We start from the raw sequence: 20,314 nt of genomic DNA, 5'->3' as shown, positions 1-20,314 counted from the left end.
GGCTTCATCTCAGAGATGAAAGGATAGTTCAACATATGTAAATCAATAAATGTACCATCATATAAACAAACTGAAAGAGAGTACATGATCATCTCATTAGATACAAAACCAACAAACACACCAACCCACCGCCCTTTGACCAAATCCAGCAGTATTCATGATAAAAGTCCTGGTGAGTTCAGGGATACAAGGGACATAACTCACAAAATAAAGACAGTTGACAGCAAGTTCATAGCCAACACCAACTTAAATGGGTCAAAACTCAAAGCAATTCTACTAAAATCAGGACAAAGACAAGGTTGTTGTTTATTGTCCCCATACCTTTTCTACATAGTACTTGAAGTCTTAGATCAGTAAGACAACTGATGGAGATCAAGGGGATACAAATTGGAAAGGGAGAAGTCAAAGTCTCTTTATTTGCAAATAATATGATAGTATACATAAGTTACCCTAAAAATTCCACCAAGAAATTCCTATAACTGATAAACACTTTCAACCAAGTATCTAGAAAAAAAAAAACTAACTCCCAAAGATCAATAGACTGCCTATATTCAAATGTCAAACAGATTAAGAAAGAAATCAGGGCAACAAAACCTTTCACAAGAGTCTCAAATAATATAAAATATCTTTGGTAATTCTAACCAAACAAGCAAAAAGACATGTATGATAAAAATTTCAAGTCACTAAAGATAGAAATTGAGGAGGATATTAGAAGATAAAAAGACCTCTTATGCTCATGGATTAGTAGGATTAATATAGGAAAAAATGGCCATCTTATCAAGAGCAATCTGTAGATTCAATGGAATCCCCATAAAAATTTCAACACAGTTCTTCATAGACTTTGAAAGGACAATTTTCAGCTTCATATAGGAATACAAAGAATCAGTATAGGTTAAAAACAATCCTGAAAAATAAAATAACTGCTGAAGGTATTACTATCCTTGACTTCAAATTGTACGACAGAGCTATAGTAATAAAAACAGCATGGTACTGGCACAAAAACAGACAGAATTAATGGAATCAAATTGAAGACCCAGACATAAATCCACACACCTATGGACACATAATTTTTGTGAAGCAAGAAACATATAATGTAAAAAGGGCAGCATCTTCAACAAATGGTGCCCGTCAAACTGGATGGCTTCATGTAGAGGCATCAAAGTAGATTCATACTTATCACCCTGCACAAAATTCAACTCCAAATAGATGGAAGACCTCAACATAAAAGCACATACTAAACCTGATACAAGAGAAAGTAGGGAATAGACTGAACAGGAAAAGACTTTCTGAACAAGCATCATTAGCTTAGGCACTAATATCAATAACTGATAAATGGTATTTCACGAAACTGAAAAACTTCTACATGGCAAAGAACACTATCACTTGGGCCACATAGAAGCCTACAATTGGAAACAATTTTCACCAGCTTCAAATCTGATAGATGACTAATATCCAAAATATATAAAGAATTCAAGAAACCAAATTTCAAGATAACAAATAACCTAATTGAAAAATAGGGTCCAGACCTAAGCAGAGCATTATCAAAAGAGAAAACACAAATGGCTGAGAAACACTTAAAGAAATGCTCAACATCATTAGTCATCAGGGAAAAGCAAATCAAAACCACTTTGAGGTTTCATCTTATACCCATCAGAATGTCTGAGATCAATAATATACATGACAGTTCATCCTGGGGAGGATTAGGAGGGAGCACTCACCCACTGCTGGTGGGAATGCAAAATGTGTACAGCGCTTTGGAAATCAATATGCCTTCTCAGAAAATTGGGTATTGATCTACCTCAAGATCCAGCTATAGCACTCTTGGGCATATATCCAAAAGATGCTTCATCCTACCACAGACACACTTGCTCAACAGTGTTCATTGCTGCTCTGTTCATAATAGCCAGAAATCAGAAACAACCTAGATGTCCCTTAACAGGAGAATGGATAAAGAAAATGTGACACATTTACACAATGGAGTATTATTACTCATTATATTGAAAAATGAAATTTTCAGGTAATGGATGGAACTAAAAATAGTTATCCTAAGTGTGATATCCCACCCCCAGAAAGACAAATATGGTATACATTTGATTATATGTGGATATTAACTGTTAGGTCAATAATAACCAAACCGCAATCCATAGAACCACAGGGGTCAGGTATAGAGTGAGGGACAGGGGTGGTAGAACTCATTAGGAAAGGGAAATATAATAGATATGTGTGGATGGATGAGGGGCTGGAACAGGAGGATCAAGTGAGGAGGAGAGGGGAGAAGAAAACAGGGGAGGGAATATGGGGAGAGACAGCTAAACTTAAGGGCCATTTGAGGGCAAGTACGGTAGAAGCTTTCTAAAATATATGCATATAAAAGCAATCTAAAAGAACTCACCAGATAATGGAGGACAAAAAAGTCCCAATTGGTCATCCCTTGTCACCAGTGAAGTTTCCTGTGCCAAGACTGGTTACATGTAATTCAGAATGTGGTCAAATGGGTTCTCTGGGACTCCGCAAACAAGGCAGACCATCACTAGTTGCACTCCACAAACTGAAGGCAAGGCCCCATTCCTAAAGACAAGGTCTACGCAACTCATTGGCCATGATAAAATCAACCTGACTACATAGAGCCTTCACCCTACCTGCTAGTGTTATTAGTACAGGAAGATCTTCTCCAAGTTTTGTCCAAATCTGATGTTTTAGTTTTGGTTTATAGCATAGTATAATACAGTACAGTATAGTATTGTGTTGTATTATTATCCCTTAAAAGCCTGTTTGTTTTCTAATGAGAGAGAGCAAAAGGGAGTAGATCCAGGCAAAAGGTGTCTTAGATAGGGTTTCTATTCCTGTAAAGAGATACCATGACCATAGCAACTCTTATAAAAGAAAACATTTCATAGAGGCTGGCTTACATTTTCAGAAGTTTAGGCCCTTATCATGGTGGGAAGCATGGCAGCTTCCAGGCAGATGTGGTGCTGAGGGAGGAGCAGAGAGGTCTACATCTTGATCCTAAGAAGAGAAGCCATAGCCACGACAACTCTAAGAAAGGAAAACATTACACTGGAGCTGACTTACAGCTTAGAGGTTTAGTCCATTGTCTTCATGACAGGAAGTATGGTGTCACTCAGGCAGACATAGTGCTGAGGGAGGAGCCAAGAGTTCTACATCTGGATCAGCAGGCACCAGGAATAGCGAGAATGACACTGGGTCTAGCTGGAACATTTGAAACCTCAAAGCCACCCCCAGTGGCACACTTCCTCTAAGAAAGCCACACCTACTTAAAGAAGTCCTAATAGTGCTTTTAATGCCTATGAACCTATGGGGGCAGCATTCAGATCACCACAGGAGGGGAGGTGGGTGAGGAATTGGGATGGAGGAGAGAGGAGAAATTGTAATCAGGCTGTATTATGTATGGAAAAATTATTTTCAATAAAAGGGGAAAATCATTGCTGGGCTGGAGGGATGGCTCAGTGATTAAGAGCACTTGCTGATAGTAAAGAGCCTAGTTTTGTTTCCAGTGTAGGTTAGCTTTCTAACTCCATCTACAGGGAGACTGGGGCCCTCTTCTGGGCTCTGAGGACACCTGCACACATGCTCTGTCACTCACACACATAAATATAAAAATAAATCTTTTAAAGATGAACACTAGGATGAAAACCAAAGGACCCCCTCCGGCTCAAGAATCAAGAGCTTATTAAATTGAAAGACCATGTTTGATGGCAAGGTTTTGATAGTTAAAAGGAAATTGACAAAAGAGTAAGAATGCAAACAATGGGAAATAGCTATCTGAAACTGATCAGCATCTGGGCACATCTAATGTCTAGTTCTTAGAGAATGCTGGAGGCAATGTGGACATTGCTGGGTCTTCATCCCAAGAAATGACCGACCCAGTGATGAAGAATCAAGGACATTCTAGACAAACCCCTGCTGATCCAGGGTCAAGGGACTTCAGTCATTTTGGGCTACCACAGCATCTGTGGCTATGGGAGTTGCTGAATTTCACTTCCTCTTAATATCAAATAATAATCATAAAAGTGTTCTTTTGATACCTTCCATCACTGCACCTAAAAACACTCCCTACACATTGCCAAAATGACACAAACCCATTCATAGTGTGCGAGGGTTACAATTTCTCCACATTCTTAATAACATGTTATATATCATTTTAAAATTGCAACCATACCAATGAGTATGAAGTAGTCATAGTTAATCTTGATTGTCAACTTAATGATTTAGAATCATGGTGGAAACGTCTGGCATGTCGGTGGGTGACACATTCCGTGGGCTGATCTTGAACTGTGTGAGAAGGAGAAAGGAGAGTCGGGTGTGCACACATCATGTCTCCCCACCTCCAGACTGTGGACACCATGTGACCACTTACCCCTTGCCCTGCTGCCATATCTTCCCTGCCATGGTGAGAGTGACCCTTAGAACGGTTAAGTCAGAACATAGCTTCCTTCCCCACGCTGCTTACATCCGATATTTCAGCATGGTGGTAAAACAATGAAAACAGAACTCTCTCTCACTGCGGCTGACTTGCCTTTCCCAGGCAGTTGATGCTGAACATCTTTTCATGAGTTCATTATCCATTTGCTTATTTTCTTTGGCAAAATGTCTGTGCAGAATCTCTGCCTGTTCTTGAACTGGGTTGTCTTTTTATTATTGAATTACAAGAGTTGTTATATATTTTGGATATAAATCCTTTATAAGATCCATGATTTTCCATTTTTTTCTCTCCTGTTTTCTGGATTTTTAAAATCTCCTTGATGGTGTTATTTGTAGCACAAAAGTGTTTATTGTTTTTTATATAAATGCTCAATTTTCCTTTCTTTTCTGCTTAAATTATATGGGGCCATATCTTAGCAATTGTTGCATAAGTCTAGTCCAAAGGATATGCACTTATGTTTCTTTATAAAATTTTCTCAGTTTAAGATCTAGACTTAGATTTCAGTAAGATTCGGGTACTTTATCCCATTTTAGTCTGTTTGCATATGTGATGTGAGTAATTTTTCTTTCTTGTTTTATGATTGCCTTTGAGTCTTATTCTTACTGTTTTTTCCTTCCTTTTTTTTTTGCTGATTATTTTGGAATTTCACATCATGAACCTCAAGCAAACTCTCTCCCCAGTCTTCCCACATCCACCTCTAACCCATGAGACTCACCCACACGCACACAAAGAGCAGGAGGAGGAGGAGGAAGAGGAGGAGGAAGAGGAGGAAGAGGAAGACAACACAGATCACAGACACTCAGCATGGTCTCTGGTAGCAGTACAGACCATAGGCATCAACATGACCCTCTACCACAGTAGCAACACAGACCCAGACATGGCCCTCAGCAGCAGCATGGACCCGGACATCTCCACAGCCTCAGGTGGATCAATATGGCCCCAACAACAGCAGCATGGCCCCCAGCGGCAGCACAGCCCATGGACATCAATATATGTTCAGACCGTGGCACAGGTAACCATCCTTTGTTTGTCCACATGTTACCATCCTTTGGTGGTAACACAGGCCATTGACATCAACACAGACCCCAGTTACAATAGGATCATGGACTCAGACATCACCATGGCCATTCATATCAGCATGGACCCAGACAACAGCCTGGCCTCAGGTGGTGGCCCAGGCCAATGACATCTGTGTGACCTTCAATGGTAGCTGAGACTAGGGACATTAACACAGCTCCTGGCTGCTGTAGAACCAGGAACATCCACAGGAATGTTGGGCTTTGACATGGCCTGGAACAGTGGACCATGGATTCCAAAGTGGCCTGCAGGAGTAGCATGGGCCACAGTGCTCTTTGAGGAAGTCCAATCCAGAAAATAATCTGTTCTTCATCTTCAACACCCTGTCATTGTTCATACCGAGGGTGATCGTGTGGCTGGGCATCGTGTTTGAGGGCTGAGTGGAGTGCAAGTTCCATGCTGCGCCACACCATCTTGTTGGCCCCACTCGACAACGACATGGTCCCCTGTCCACTGCAGACTTCTCTCACACCCGTCACTACCAACATGTCTCTGACTCCACCGCTCTTCACTGTTCACTCACTACTCCATTCTTCTGCTTTCCCACCTCTCTGTCAAATATTTGTTCATCATGTGCTATATATATATATATACATACATACATATGTTGTCACTATATATATGCATTGTCACTATATATATGTATATACGTATATACATATATATACGTATATACATATATATACATATTGCCAGACATACTGCATGCAAATATTCATTGCAATGAGTTATTGGTCTGGTTCAAGGTTTCTGGCTTCTGAAGCACCATAAATACTAGACCATCACTGAGACTCATTTCAGACAGCCTGCAGTTGCCAGAGTTATGGTGGTCCTGCAGGACCAGCTCCTTCCTGTGCTCCAGCAGCTCACAGATTGGGTAGACGTTGAAGTGGACTAACTCAGTGACTGAATCTGGGCCTAGATGGTAGCCATTACGGCCTATCCTGGCTTCCACTGTGCCTCCCTCATGCTTACTTTTAAGTCACGTATTTTTTCCCTCATATAGTTCAGAATCTTCTTTGTTCTATATTTCCATCATTTCCACATCCTAATGTCTAAGGAGGGTAAGGAAACCATATTTCTGAAAAATTTAAAGACCTCTTCAAATCGCGTGCCTAAGACAGATGCCACTAAAGTCTAAATCATCTACCTGACCTGGTGCTTAGTGGCCCCCTCCCATGGATGTCTTCAAACCATAGAATTGAGTTTCTGGCAAAATACTGTATTCCATTGACAGGAATATGGCTCAATAAAGATAAAGGTTAACTATAAATGTCTTCCAGGATTAATGATCTCAAACTATATCCAAAGTATTCGCCATCTAATGCCAATAGGCTCCGTGAAGACTAAGGTCGAGAAAGATAATGCAGTGCTGTGTTCTGGTCAGAACCCCGGACAGCTCCCACAGTGGCGGGGATTCCTTCCTTCCTAACTTCAAACTGCAATTACTGAAGCCCCAGATGACTGGTTAATGGACTTTATAGGATTAATCTCGAGCTTTTTTTCATATGGACCCAGCCTATCCTGGAAAAGCATATCACACTGTCTTCTAAGAGCATCTTCTTTAAATTATAGGGCTTCACTCATTGTCAGACTTCACAAGTACATTAGGAAATCTCGTACCCCTGGGGCTTTGGGGGAGTAGGCTAACACACAGAGGAACTTCTTTCTCTTCTCTCCATTCAAACTAAGCTAGTTGGCACATATAGGCCAGAGACTGAAATGACACCTAGCAGGAGGCTCAGAGATAGGCTGTATTTATAATTTCATATGCTTCATAAAAATTAAGGAATATATTCAATTTGATGACTGGTAACAGAGAGCACATAGGACCACACAAAAGAATTGTATTGCTAGTCGCTTCAGTGAATAATTAGTTGTCTGCTGGTTAGTTTTGGGGCTTTTGTTGTTGTTGTTTGTGGTTTGGTTTGGTTTGGTTTGGTTTTATGTCAACTTGACACAAGTTAAAATTACTTGGGAAAAGAGAACCTCAACTAATAAAACACCTCCATCACACTAGCCTATGACAAGTCTGTTGAGCATTTTCTTTATTAGTGATCGATGTGGTAGGACTCAGCCCACTGTGGGCAGTGCCACACCCAGGCGAGTGAGCCTGGATTGTGAAAGAAAATCAGCTGAGTGAGCCACGGGAAGCAAGCCAGCATCGTGTTCCTCTATGGCCTCCACTTCAGTTCCTGCCTCCAAATTCCTGGGTCCTTACCCTCACTACCCTTCACGATGAACTACAGCTATACAATGAAATAAGTCCTTTCCTCCTGGGCTGCTTTTGGTCACTGTGATCATTACAGTAGTACATAGCAAACAAGGATAAGCATCTAGCTTGGATTTGCCCTGTTTGGTTATAGATATAAGTCGGTGACAACCTTCTCAAAACCTTAGCTTCTAATACTGTCTACAAGGATATCAGCCTGTTACAGATTAATTAATTGTGACGTGGACCTCTCAGGACTGTTATGAAGGTCACACCAGATGAGTCACAGGGATGCTTGAACTTAGGTACTAGCTCTGAATCTAGGCACTAACTCTGCTTGTGCTTCAGTGTCTCATTTCAAAGCCAAAATAATCTGTTCTCCATAAGACTGCTGAGAGGACTGAATGAGGTATAAGACAAAGCCTACAACCTAAAGTCAGAGTGTTGTGGGTAGCCCTGGGCTTGTATTTTGATGCTAATTCCACTCCTCAGAGGGGCTGCAGATGAGGAGAGTTGCCTTGTGAACCTTCTCCCCACCTTAACTTTTCAAATAAAGGCTTGAGCCAATGATTGGGCAAGAGGAAGTGGGAGGAGCTGAGAGTCTAAGCAAGGAGCGATGGAGGATAAGCATGGTGGGTGAGGGGGGTAGGGAGGTGGGGGGTGGGGGTAGGGGTGGGGGTTGGGGGGTGGGGGGAACATGGTGATGGGAGATCAATGAAGAGGAGGCAGAGAGAGGAGCTTGTGGCCTAGAGAAACAGCAAGTTATTGGGATAATATAGATGGAAATAGAGTAGTGTAGTGGGAGATCTGCCCAATCTAGGCTTGTAGCTTGTTTTGTTAAGTGATTGAGTTGAGCTTTCTTTTACCAGGGAATTGGGTTGGAACCAAAGTAGCAACATCGGAGCTTTAGCAAATATTACTAACATTATGTATCAGCACAAGGTTTCACAAACAGTCTACATGCTTGATTGATAACTCTACATCATCCTAAGAGTAAAATAAGTATCACATCACAATTACTTTAATCCAGTATTCACTATTGGTTTGGAGCTGAGAAGGTGGCACAGTAGACAAAACCTCTTGCGACACAAGCATGAGGACCCAAGTTTGAATCTCCAGAACCCACATAAAGTCAGATGTGGCTGCATGCATCTGCAACCCCAGAAATCCTAGAGAAAATGGGAAAGGAGACAGGAGTGTCTCTGGAAGCTCACAGGCTGAGTGGGCATTGCTCACACTGCCAAATGACAAAGAGATCCTGTTTCAAAAAGAGTGGAAGGTGAGAATGTGTGTCTATGTGATCCTTCGACCTTCATAAATATGAGTAGGCAAACATGCATCAGCGCGCGCACGCGCGCACGCACACAGGCACACACACACGTACACACAGTTGAATTATTGGTGTACCTAAAGCTGAATTGGCAATTCCAATTACTCCCGCAAGGCATTTTCTCTGAGTTGCAGAGGTTGAGCTGCTGAGAGCTGAATCATCTGAGAAGTAAATGCAGCTGAGCATGACACAAAGGATGAGTGGCTGCAAGGTTTCAAGAGGAACTCTGACATGAACAAAAATGCAAAACAGCTGCAAGCTGAGCAAATATCAAAGCCATCAATACACAGGTATCCACAGACAGCGGATGCCCTGCGCTGGCTGCAAAGCGCTAGAGAAAGTGGCACGGGGTGGGAGGGACAGGCCCTGATGTAACGGGGTTGCCATGAGAAGACGACTGGGAAGTTGTGACATGTTGGCTGCTATTTTTGACCTCCCATTTGTATTAACTGGTTTCATATTGCTGGCACAATACCAGTCAAGGAACAATCCAGAAAAAAAAAAAAGAAAGAAACAATCCAGGAAGAGAGGGTTTGTCTACTCCAGCTTACAGTTGACCAGGATCCATTCCATCATAGCCTGGAAAGCATGAGGCTGGCTGGCCATGATGTATCTGCAGTCCGGAAACAAAGAGAACATGGATGCTTGGTCAGGACGTGAAATGTCATCCCCAGTGAGCCGCTTCCTCTGCCAAGGTTCAGCCTCCTTAAGATCTTACAGCCTTCCAGAGAGCAACCTCACCAGCTGGGAGTAAGGGTTCAAACCTCACGGGAGACATACCATGTGAATCTGGGGATTCACACTCCATTCAAACCACCATTTTTTTGTCTCATAATTTGCATGCATATTATACAAAGGTAGCTGGTATACAACAGACGCTTAACAAATGAAAACTGGATTTATGAATTTATGAGAGAAGACTGCTCCCTCCCCAAGAGGAAGATACTAAAGCAGTCACATCAGAACCCTTAGCCTACTCCCTTGAAGGATGCTGAGATAAAGTCACGATTTCCCCAGGCACCTCTGAGTTTTGAGAAATCCTTGGTCCTGGTTAGAACTATATTTCTTCCTATAAAATAATTCCCGCGCTCGCCTCCGGCTCTGCTTCTGTGTGTCCTCATCCTATGTTTACTCTGGTCTTCCTGGCCTCTGCATACCACTGACTCATCATGCTTGGAAGGAGCCTAAAGTTCCCTCCCTTCTGTCTTAAGTGCAGCAAACCTGCAGCAAACATTTTGCAGGCTTCCCTGCTCAGGCAGCTCTCTGCTGCCCCCACCTGTTCCCGAGTAGAATTCACTGTCTGTTAATACGGAAGCTGAATGTGGAAGGGCTCAATACTTAGTCATACACACACACACACACACACACACACACACACACACACACACACACGGGTGTGGCTCAGAGGAGTGAAGTAATTTCCCAAGATTTACAAAACTAGTAAGTTTTAAAATTGCATAGAACTTAAAACTTTGAACTCTTCCTACTAAACATGCTGATTCTATCTTCTGGGGGGGGGGGGGGCACAGCAAACCTGCAGCTGACAAGCTCTAAGGACCCGTCCTCTCTCTCCACATATCTCTGTTACTTAGTAAGATCAAGCACATACAGAAGTACTCTTCAGAACTTTAAAAATGAATCTACTTCTAAAACATAAATCAAAATATGATTTAACGATATTTTTATATTTATTATTACATTTTTTGCCTGCACACATGCATGTGCACCATTTGCATCCCTGGTGCCCCTTGAGATCAGAATCCCCTGAGATTGCAGTTAGGATGGTTTTGAGCTATAAGGTTGGTTCTGGGAATTGAACCCAGATCATCCAAAAGAGAGATGTTCTCTTAAACACCAAGTCATCTCTCAAGCCCAGAGAAGAAATATTGTAAAATACGTGTAAAATTATGTCCTAATAACTAATAGACTAGTTCCTATGCTTTCTAAATGTATTTACTGTTAATCATGATTTTTATGTCATTTTTTCCTTCATTTTTCAATTGCTGTTCTAAGCCAATGGTTCTCAACTGTGGCTGATATTGCAGGACTCCTGAGTCAAAGCTGATTTATGTTTATGTTAAGATATATTAACTACAAATGCAGTTTGATAAACCATGGTCTCTTTTATGTCAACTGTCTCAAATAAAAAATTATTTCAAAACTGTAAAACAATGTATTTCTCACTAATGTTTCCATTTAGCAAATATGGTTATTTTATGCAAATACGTTATTTATATTGACATGTAAGATATTTATTAAAGGGCTGGTGAGATGGCTCAGTAGTTAAGAGCACTGACTGCTCTTCCATAGGTCCTGAGTTCAAATCCCAGCAACCACATGGTGGCTCACAATCATCTGTAACAAGATCTGATGCCCTCTTCTGGTGTGTCTGAAGACAGCTACAGTGTATTTACATATAATGAATAAATAAATCTAAAAAAAGAGGTATTTATTAAAGACACCTTGCTTCAGCCTCCAGAGTAGATTAATTTAAGTTGTATCATTATGGACTTCTCAAATTTCCAAACTGTAAATAAAATCTCTCATTAATTTTTAAAAGTAAGAAGGAGATTCAAAAGTTTGAGAACAGTTATTATAATCAGAAATTCTTGCCAGACATGATGGCACACACCTTTGATCTTGGCACTCGTGAGAGAGAGGCAGGCAATCTCTGTGAGTTCAAAGTTCAAGCTCAGCCTGGTCTGTATAACTAATGAGTTCCAGGACAGCCAGGATGCACAGTGAGAGCCTGTCTCAAAAAAGAAAAAAAGTTCTTTTTCTGAGGACTAGGGGATAAGACCTAGGCCCTTCAGTACGCTACACAAGCCCTCGGGAACATCCTGGTTAAATTCTACATTAAAAACTAATAAATGTTGTTTGGTGGCTGGCTTTGTGTGTCAACTTAACACAGGCTGGAGTTATCACAGAGAATGGAGTTTCAGTTGGGGAAGTGCCTCCATGAGATCCAGCTGTGGGGCAGTTTCTCAATTAGTGATCAAGTGGGGAGGGCCCCTTGTGGGTGGTGCCATCTCTGGGCTGGTGTTCTTGAGTTCTATAAGAGAGCAGACTGAGCAAGCCAGGGGAAGCAAGCCAGTAAGAAACATCCCTCTGTGGCCTCTGCATCATCTCCTGCTTCCTGACCTGCTTGAGTTCCTGACCTGACTTCCTTTAGTGATGTGGAAGTGTAAGCTCAATAAACCCTTTCCTCCACAACTTGCTTCTTGGTCATGATGTTTGTGCAGGAATAGAAACCCTGACTAAGTGTATTCTACAGAGAAGAGAAGAAAACTATATTATTGTCATCTTCAAATCTCAGTAAGCTCTTACTATAAAGCACCCTTCTATGTAGTTCACACTTGAGACCATATGACTTGAGCTTAGGGCTCAAATAGCACTACCGTTGCGTAGTGACTTATTTAAGCCAGAAGTGAAAGGTAATAGAAAGAAAATCCATGATAAAATCAAGCATCACTATTTTAAAAGCCTGCAAGGATGAGCTTTGATTTCATTAAATGTACCACCCAGTCGGAAGGTTCTTAATGACAATCTGGAGCACAGAGGCATTCAAAACAAAGGTTACAGACACATTACATAACCACTAGAGCTGAATTAAGAAAAGACAAAGTGCTAAGAATTAAGGAAAGATGGTACCAGGGATGGGATGACCCGAAGTTACGCTTGTGCTATCTCAGGTGCAGTGATCTCATGTCTCTGGCCTTCCCCTCCTTCCGCTCTGGACCCCAGCAAAGGCCTGTAGCATTGGGACAGAATGAGAGCCACACTGATGATTAAACCCCCTTTTCTTTTCTTTCTTTCTTTTTTCTTTTCTTTTCTTTTTTTTCTTTCTTTTTCTTTTTTCTTTTTTTGGTTTTTTGAGATAGGGTTTCTCTGCGTTACCCTGGCTCTCCAGGAACTCACTCTGTAGACCAGGCTGGCCTCGAACTCAAATCCACCAGCTTCTGCCTCCCAAGTGCTAGAATGAAAGGCATGTGCCACCACTGCCCGGCGATTAAACCCTTTTTAACCATCTGAGATACTCATCTGAGAATAGGATATGGGGAAGATAATAGTAATTTCTTTTAAATAACTCTATTCAGGTATAATTTTTAAATAGAACTAACTTTCATTTGTAAAAGGGTCTCTGTCACACAGACAACTGTCATTTTACGATGCACACACTTGTTGCTTTGCAAGCATGAACATTCTTGAGACCTGATAGCAGATCGAGAGAAATTTACACTACGGTCCATAACAGTAGCAAAATTACAGTTATGAAGGAGCAGCGAAAATAAAATTTTATGGTTGGGGGGGACCACCATAACACAAGGAACTGAATGAAAGGCCTAAGAAGGTTGAGAGGCGCTAGTTTAAAGGCTGCAGAGAGTCATGGTGTGCCCCTAATTGGGTCACTGCTGGCGAGAGAACGGAGAGGTGGCTTGATCAGCTGACATAGGAAGCAGAGGTGACAGTGAACAGAGTGGCCAGAGAACACGCAGAGAACACGCAGAGAACATGCAGAGAACACGCAGGGTGGGGGTGGGGCTATCACACATGCCTCCCACCAGGAATTACAGACAAGTTTGGTCAGTTAAGAGACAGGATGGAGGGCCTGGAGGTGCCACTCAGTCCCTAGAGCAGTTCTAATCTACTTTGCCTGTTTCAAGAAAGAACAGCACACATACCAAAGCACATATGTTATCTACACATTCCTAATGAAAATACGGTGTTTATGGAAAGAGAAACTATGAAAGCCATGGCTGGAGCCCTGACCCGAGCCCAGCAGTGATCTGCTTTGCTGCCCTGGATGCTGGTCTTCCGGAATTCACTCCCTGGTCTCTCCTAAATCTCGTCAAGAGAGTCTAGTGTGCTAAGCCAGCCTTGTCATTTCTGGGCCTACCTCTGGCCAAAACTGTACCACTCCAAGCCTCTCCCATGCAAGATCTTAGGTTGGGAGAAATCCAGATGGTCCCATAGCTAGGTACTTTTCTCATTGCCATGAAACATACCCAACAAATGAACCTAGAGAAGAAGCACTGATTAGGGCAAGCTGGCTGTCAAATTAGATCCAAAGTCAAACAGAACACTGTCCTCAGCTAACTCGGCCTGGGACTCCCCAGTCCAAGAAAAGGCATTTCCCAGATTCAAGGTGCTCTTCCCTTCCCATGAAACCCTTTTTGGATACCGGTTTACAGACATTCCCAGAAGTGTGTTTCCATAGTGATCCAAAGCCTAGTAGTGTTGAGCAGTGGTCACCTCGTGCACTGGTCCTTCTGGTGCAAGGTCAAACAGTCCCCTGGTGGGTGGGGGGAGGGGGGAGAGAGGATGATTGAGGAAAGGAAGACAGAGACAAAAGTCAGTCAGTACTGTGGCAGCCTCAAGTTTACTTTTCTTAGGCCTTATATACTCTCTCTCTCTCTCTCTCTCTCTCTCTCTCTCTCTCTCTCTCTCTCTCTCTCTCTCTCTCTCTCTTCTCAGCAGCAAAACAGCTCCTGAAGACCTCCTCCTATTTACTTTAGACAGGGACATAGCCCAGTCTGAACCCCATGCAAGGACACTGGCATAGGGAACCCACTTGAGCTGTTTCCCACACACCATGATCTTTCCCAGAAGGATGAGCCTCCATTTCTTTTGTTCAAAGGTGCTATCGCTAAGTTATGTTTCCCCAGGAGAGTCTTTTCTGCAAAAACAAAAACAAAAACCTCTATGGGCTACTGTGGACAAGTTTCATCCCCTTCCTAACAGTCCCCGCAGCAAACCTCTAGGACTGCTACTAAAAACAGAAATGTATTTTCTCCCAGTTCTGGAATCCAGAAGTCCCAAATCAAGTGTTAGCAGGATCATGCTCTCTCTATTGGCTCTAGGTTACTTTAATATTTTCCCTGCCTTCTGAGGTAGATGGCCATCTGGTCACCCTTGACTAGTGACCATCCCTTCCAATCCCTGATTTTTGACTTTTCTTCCTTCTGTCTGTTGCCCAAGGCCTTTTTTTTTCTAGACACCAGTCATTAGATTTATATAAGGTCCATACTAATGTAATATTAGTCTATGTTATATTGTTTCCAACTGGTTCGTGTTTAATTATCTTATTCCCACGGTGATATATGCCTAGAATTGGAAAGCAGAATCAGAAGGATTGCCACAAGTCCAAGGCCAGCTTCAATTACATGATAAATTGGAATGTACTAAGTCATGTTTATGTAGGAAGAATTTGCCTTTTTTGTTTAAAGTTCTTTTTTTTACCATATAAAATAACATTCTGAGGTTCCATTCTGAATTTGGGGAGACACTACTCAGCTCAATACAGAGAACAATGCCCCTCAGGAAACATTTGCCCCCTTTATGCTCTCCTAATAAAATCATGCCACCCCATCTTCCTTTCCTCAGCCAGTGTCTTAGTCAGGGTTCTCTAAAGTGTGTGTGTGTGTGTGTGTGTGTGTGTGTGTGTGTGTGTGTGTGTGTGCATGCTGTCAACAAGATAAACTTGCCAGCAAAAGTGAAGATGAACAGGCAAAAAGCAAAAGCTCCCTTCTTCCTTTTATCTTTGATGCCACTAGGGGAGCTGCACACATTTGGGATAATGGCTCTCCCCTCTTCAAATAATGAGATCAGAACTATCCCTACAGAAGTGTTTTGGTTCCTTTCTGATCCAGTCAAGTTGTCAACCAAAATTAACCATCTCCTCTAGCATGGTCCTTCCCTAGACTCTGCCAACGATCTGTTTACTCTGAGTCTAGAGGCTGGTAAAAGAAAGTCAGTTGCAGAAAACAAATATTTGGAAATAAAGTAGTTTCCCTCAACAGAATAGCAGCTCCAAGAGGGAAGAGAACTGTGCTTCACTGCTGTGTGCTCTGACTCAAAGACAACAGAGGTAAGATGGCAAGTGCTCTTCAGTAGACGGATCAAGTACTCTGGGAACCTCTCTAAATTCAAGTCTTTGAAATCATTAGAGTCTTGGTTAAAGCCCATGAACTAACCATTGTTCCACATTCTGTGCTGCTGAGATCTGATACAAAGTGTTGGCAAAGCTCCTGCAAATACTGCCTTGCAGGTAATGGGGTTTCTGTTGTGTAACTAGTCGACACTGCCATTGTAATGAGTATAAATGGGTGTGGCTGTGTTCCAATGAAAACTCACTTTACAAAACCATGGAGCAAGCTGGACCTGAATCAAAGCCATAGTTTGCCAACTCTTTCTCTAAACAAAGGCTATCCTGTACAAGTCCTTTTCTATTCTTCTCTCTTTGCCACCACCCGTTACTGTCCCCAGCCATCAGAACATCAGGAAGAATGCCGCTTTCTCTGGTTAAGGATGTACAGACACCACACCTGCACCTGCATGGGGAATACAGTTTGGTATTTGTTGAACAGGTGGATTAGCTCACACGATCTACAGAGTATGTGCCTCTGAAAATGCATGGAGCCTGAACAAAGCCATGCCAAAGATATGTGAAGGGAGAGGCAGCCATAGGACCACACACTGAAGACTGATAGGGCCACCAGCATGCAACTCCTTCCTGAGAGAAATATACATGTGTCCTCTAACCTGTAAAAGCTACAGTGGGGGCAATACCCAGCAGAGCTGGGCCACCCAGAATTCTGGGGGCCTAACCTTTGTTCCAGTGTGTCTAGAAGATAGGACAATAAGCCAAAGATTAATCTTATACCTGGAAGTTTAATGTTTTCCTTGTTTAGTCTTGGGTACAAATGGTGTGTACTAATTATTCTTCTTTCCTATGCTTCCCTCTCAGAATGGGGAGAGGTGTTCCTGTGCCTGTCCCATTGCTTTGAGAAGCATATTACTTGACCTATTTTACAGATCTACAGCCAACCAGGAATTTGCCTTGAGATTAGCTTATGTTTGTTTTACATATGAAGACTCTTGACTTTGGCTCTGAGTTGATGCTTGACCTTGGGGCTGTTGGGATGGAAGTAAGCTCCTGAAAATGGCACCAGCTCGGGAGAACTAGGGGTGGAATGCAATGCATTTCCAGAATGTTTGTGTCTCCCCAAGTTCTTATGTTGGAATTCTAACTCCATGGCAATTAGGAGGAAGGGCTTTGGGGAGGTTAGATCATGAGGAAAGAACACTCATAAATGAGATTAGTGCTCAGAAAGGATGGCCAGTGGAGTTCACTTAATCCTTGCCCTGATGAGAAAACAGTAAGAAGTTTGAAGTTCTTCATCTTGCCGAGTGGGGATTAGATACTCGTAGTAAGTCACGGTTGTTCATTGGAGCTTTATAAATCCCAGTCTTTATAGAACATTTAGTTTGCTTAAAGTGGAGGAAACCTAGACAATCTTAGAGAGAAAAATTACCTGTAAATATGACATAGATTAAATAAAGTAATAAGCACATAACTTGGTAAGCATAGCTACTAAGCTAGATGCTGGGCCTGTAACCACAAATGAGGGAGGGATGGTGAGTGCCCTCGCAGAGCTCAGGGCCTTATGGTGGAGGCAGACAGGATGCAGATCTTTAGCAAAGGTCAGAGTGATGTTATGAACACAAATAAGGAAAGGAAATGCCCATACAGAAGGCCGAAAAACCTGCTCCCGCGTTTCCTTCAAGGTATTTTCTTTAGAATACATGTAATTATAAATTCCTTATGGTCTTACTCTATATATGTGTACACATAGGACCTTTCTTGTAACCTGGGGGATATCTCTTTTAAATGTAATCCTCAAGGGAGATGGTTCTCTTCTCTTGTCAGGGCCTAATTACTGCAAGGCGCCTCTGTCTCCATCTGCCTTCTGTCAGGAAACTAGCTTGTTTCTCCTTTAGTGCAAGCCATTTAGTTAATGTAGGTGGTTCAAGCAAGTTACTGGGAGAATTTAGGATGAACTTTATGCTCATTAAAGGCGTGACAAAGGGAGCTTGCCAAGCTCTCTCAATTGAGAATCAGCCGTTTATTCTTGGAGTATGTGAGCCATGAACTGTATCTGTTCAGCTATATAATGTCACCCTGCACCTGTAATCTCATTAGTGGCCTGCCCATAAGATCTGCCGATGTGAGTTCAATGCTTTTATACCAATATGATGTCTTCCAACTCTGTGGAAAGGATCTTGGAGGATTGGCCAGAGATTTTTGTTTTCACTTAAACTTGCCCAACAAGAAGAATAAGATTCCCCAAGTACTATTGTAGAAAGGTAGTCTGGGACAGTCATTCTGGGGCATTATCACATAGTATATGGTAAAAAAAAAAAAAAAAAAAGTATGCATGCCCTAGCCTAGGAGTTCCATTCCTGCTATCTATTCCAGAGAAATTGTCCTTCAGAAAGCAATTACAGGTTGATCACAGTAAACACTGTGACGGTGTTTACTGGAATCAATCTGGAAGGCTATGATTAGGAATGTTACAATAACAAAAGACTATAATGGCTGGTATACCTTATAGTCTAGCATGCAGAATACAGACCCAGTTAACTAGATGTATATATTAAAACATAGATATATCACGATAGCATGAGATTTAAAGAACAGAATAAGTTTTATATCAAAATACCATGTATATACATAAAAATATGAACATGCAACCCATTTGAAAGAAAAATGTATGAAGCTTCTAAAAGGCATTCAATTGTATTGCATCAAGTTAAAAACTTTCTACCTGGGGGGTGGCAGATATGCTGCCAAATCCAGTGACCTGAGACCAATCCCCAGGATTCCCATGAAAGTGGTCCTCTGTCTTCCACCTGCATTCCATACGTATGCATACATATATGTGTATATATTCCATACGCATGCATACATGTGATAAATAAATGTTAAAATACAATATGCAGTATGAGAGAAAATCCTTGCCAGCTATTCTTTCAACAGAGGAACTGTCTCCATGATATATAAACCATTTAAATGTTGCTGGGCAGTAGTGGCTCAGCCCTTTAATCCCAGCACTCAGGAAGCAGAGGAAGGTGGACCTTTGTGAGTTTGAGTCCAGCCTGGTCTACAGAGCAGATACCAGGACAGCCAGGGCTACACAGTGAAACTCTGTCTCAAAAAAGCACAAACAAACAAGCAAAGAAACAAAACAGAACTTAAAATTTAACACCAAAAGAATAAGTAATGCAATCAATACATATGCAAATAAACTAAAGACATTACTCAAAAGTATGGACGGACAGGAGACATTTGACAAAAAAAAAAAAAAAAAAAAAAAAAAAACCTTAGACATTTTTAACCATCAGACCAATGCAAACCAAAGCTACATTGAGCCTTTTCTCTTGCTGCAGTTAGATAGAAAGGCTATTATCAAGAATGCCAAGTAAGTAAATGCTAAGAGGATTCAGGCAGGCAGGAACTCTTGTGTTAATAGTAGAATGTAAATTGGTGCAGCCTCATGGAAATCAGTAGGAAGGTTCCTCAAAAGACTAGAAAAGATCTACCATATGACCCAACTACACCAGTCCTGGGAATTAGCCATGTTTGTTAAGTCACTATTCACAATAGCCAGCTTACAGAACAAGCCTAGGTATCCATTGACTAGATAGATAAAGAAAAATATACAACCCCCCTACACACACACACACACACACAGAGAGAGAGAGAGAGAGAGAGAAAGAGAGAGAGAGAGAGAGAGAGAGAGAGAGAGAGAGAGAGAGAGAGAAGATACACACACCGGAATACTGATCATTCATAAAGATAAAAAGTCATTGATAGGAAAACGAATGGAACTCCATTTCATTATATTCAGTGAAACAAACGGGACTCAGACAAGCAAGCATTGCATGTTTTCTCTTCTAAACGGAATCTGCAGAAGAGACGGGGGGAAAGAGCAGCAAACAAGTATATGGAGGGTTTTTGAGGAACAAAGGGTACCAGAGGATGGATACGATCAAAATACAATACGTAACATATGAATGAAAACACCACAAGGAACCCATTTCCTATGTAGTTAGCATGCATTAACATGAACAAGAGTCCTTGGTTTTGTCAGTCGCTAGGATGAGAGTAGGATAGAGACAACAGCTGGAGAAGAAATGGAAATGGAGAGGGGCTTTGTGTGCACCGCTGTCAACAGGCTGAGGCCTGAGAAGAGGATCAGGGCCTAAGTTCCAAATGCAGCGAAGGTGGGGATGGGGTTCTCCCTCACAAGAACCAGCAGTCTCTCCCGTGGAATAACACTTCCTCTCGGGCTTAAATTCATTGTCCTTGGACTGCTGCCTAGAGAAAAGTGCAAACATAATGTGAGACAGGGGAGCTCCTTTTTCTGTTCATTAATTATGTATCAACAAGTCACAGCCAAAGCTTAAC

This window comes from Apodemus sylvaticus, chromosome 6, assembly GCF_947179515.1.
Source record: "Apodemus sylvaticus chromosome 6, mApoSyl1.1, whole genome shotgun sequence".
Classification (NCBI taxonomy): Eukaryota; Metazoa; Chordata; class Mammalia; order Rodentia; family Muridae; genus Apodemus; species Apodemus sylvaticus.
Note: the sequence above shows the minus strand (reverse complement) of the source record.